Genomic DNA, 2,955 nt, shown 5'->3' with positions numbered 1-2,955 from the left:
ATATATATATATATATACATACGTCTGTGAACTAAGTATACATATCTATATACATAAATAAGGCGCACATATATAAGTATGAATATATACAAACATCAATAACTTAATAGAACATAATATACAATATAGGTATGAGTCTATAAGCTGGAAGTACTGAAACAAATTTCCCCACAAAAATTGGCCGCAACATTCTCTAAAAAGGAAACATATCATATAAAGCGTTTGTATCCTGCCTATTGAACTGACGAACATGTTATCGATAAATTCATCAAACAGAACACATGTACTCCTATCAAATATAAGCTAGCAGGGTTTAAATATAAAATCCCAGATATTAAATTTCTCTTCATCGCTAGCAGACACTGAGCTGACGAGGGAAGCTCTGTTGTTGCCTGACCTGTTTAAAATAACAGCTAAACTCGCTCAAATCACATTTTATTGTACTATATGTGGAAGGTTACAGTAGATAATTTAGTTTTAAATTCAGTAATATGTGTATAACATTTAGGATTGCCACTGATAGAATACCATTTCTTTGCTCGTAGTTATGCTACTTAATGACTGACCTACAACAAGAAAAAATGGATAAAAAGTATGAAATATGTTAGTAATACGTAAAAAGGTACGATGGCGTCAAGTTGGTAAGGTCGCTAGCACGCCGGGCAAAATGCTTAGCGGCATTTCGTCCGTCTTTACGTTCTGAGGTTGACTTTGCCTTTCATCCTTTCGATGTCAATAAAATAAGTACCAGTTGAGTACTGGGGTCGGTGTAATTGACTTATCCCTCCCTAGAATTGATGGCCTTATGTCAATGTCTAAAAAGTTACGATTAAGATGTCTATTATCCGTCCACATTATATATCAATGAAAACTGGATTTTTAGATTCTTTCTTGCAGCATTCGCCAACAACTTCATATGTTCTGGTAAATAAAGTCAAACGAAGAGCGGGAATGTAGAATAAAGTGTTGTGTCCAGAAATACAACCGAATAACTGCACCTGATTTGAACTCACGGCCTTTAAATTGTTAGCCCTATTTCTTATCCTTTTGGTAAATTCACACATGCGTACGTGCGTACGTACACACACACATACACACACACACACACACACACACACACACACACACACACACACACAAACACAGAAGTGTAACGCACCAGATAAGTCGGATTTTTCGCCTAGTTTTCTATTTTGAATATTATGCCTATGTTTCGATTGTGTCTTCACTTGATGAGGGATATATTATTCCTCACATTGATTAGAGCTGCATTACAATTATTCTTTCAGGAACATGAAAAACCCACTGTATCTTTCAAAATGCAGAGATTAGTTTTATACCTTCTTTTTGTTCAATGAGGGATCGAGATATAAAAATAATTTCCTTTGTCACATATCTGGGGCCATTCTGTTTCAGATTGCTTCAGCAAAATAAGGATAGCTAGAAACATTTCCCTTCCTTCTCAATTAGATCCTTCCATTCATTCCCTCACTTGGCAAAACGCGCATGTGTGTTATCACCACATTTTGAGGCAGAAATTAATGTCTTCGTTATTGTGAAATAAGTGCATTCTGCTTTGGAATAAACATTTTTTAAATCTTCTAAACGGTCTCTAAAGAAAATGAGAACTCGAGGAAATAAGTACAGGTATCCAACCGCTATTCAACGATTGAAACCAGTAAAAGAGTGTGTATGTATGTATGTATTTACGTACGTATGCATGTATTCCTGCATGTATGTATGTATAAATATATATGTGCATGTACATATATGTATGTGTGTATATGCACATATATTCATGTATAAGTGAATATAATTCATATATGTCACGTTTGTGTAAACTATAGACATATATATATATATGTATGTATATATATATATACATTTTTATCATATATGATGATATATACATCGATATAATATATAAGTAGGTATATGTAATTTTATTTTTAGTTGCGAAGCTACCGCAGCGGCACAGGTGTGTGTGACCCAGTACGTGTGTAGGTGTGTGTATACACACACACACACACACACACACACACACACACACACACACACACACACACACAAATATATATAGCGACAACTGGAATTTCAGAGAATTAAAGTAGTAACATTTAAGAAGAACCAGCGATAAACATTAGTGCATACATACGTGAAAATTTTCCAGAACCGTTAATCGATATTAGTCTAAAACTGGTGTACGCTTGGATAATATATCCCTTAGAAAGAACAACTTCTTTCTATACAGACTTATTAATCACTAGTTGTATGTGTGTGTGTGTGTGTGTGTGTGTGTGTGTGTGTGTGTGTGAAATAATTCTTTTATTTTTGGGATGATTTAATTCGAAGCTGACAAAGCTATAAGTAATAGCGTGGAAATTATGTTTCTTTCTTTTTTAGCCAATATTTACACGCTCCACGGCGGCGAACTGGCAGAGACGTTAGCACGCCGGACGAAATGTTACGTTCTGAGGTCGACTTAGCCTTTCATCTTTTCGGGGTCGATTAAATAAGTACCAGTTACGAACTGGAGTCGATTTAATCGACTTAACTGTCCTTGTTTGTCCCCTAATGGGCAATAAAGAAATAAATATTTACACGCTACCAAAAATGAATTGTGTATATGTGTATATACACACACAAGCATATATATAATCTGTTAATGAATCGTATGGTATACGCCTGGTAGCTTGCCGGTAAAGCACACTCACTGGCTCGGGGTTCGTTGGGTATTTGATTAATGACAGACGGAATAAGGAAGATACGAGACTACTGATGACTACAATTGTTTCCAACCCATCTGGTATCGATCCCTCGCGGATGGGTTTAGGTGTAGGTGTATCCATTGGTGTAAATGTGTCTCCTCAGGTGATTTCAAGAGGTATCTCGTTAAAATAAACTCTGTTTCTCAAGATTTCTTCTTGGTCTTCGTATATATATATATATATATAT

The 2,955-nt window shown here is 35.4% G+C and overlaps 1 protein-coding gene across 3 annotated transcripts in view; it reads left to right on the top strand.

The window, feature by feature from the left end:
- Window positions 1–2,955, top strand: part of LOC106876366 (homeobox even-skipped homolog protein 2) — a 92,946-nt gene that overhangs the window by 43,272 nt on the left and 46,719 nt on the right. The gene's annotated exons all lie outside the window — the stretch shown is intronic.

Source organism: Octopus bimaculoides, chromosome 6 (genome assembly GCF_001194135.2).
Source record: "Octopus bimaculoides isolate UCB-OBI-ISO-001 chromosome 6, ASM119413v2, whole genome shotgun sequence".
Taxonomy (NCBI): Eukaryota; Metazoa; Mollusca; class Cephalopoda; order Octopoda; family Octopodidae; genus Octopus; species Octopus bimaculoides.
Note: the sequence above shows the minus strand (reverse complement) of the source record. Positions and strands in the feature narration are given on the sequence as shown.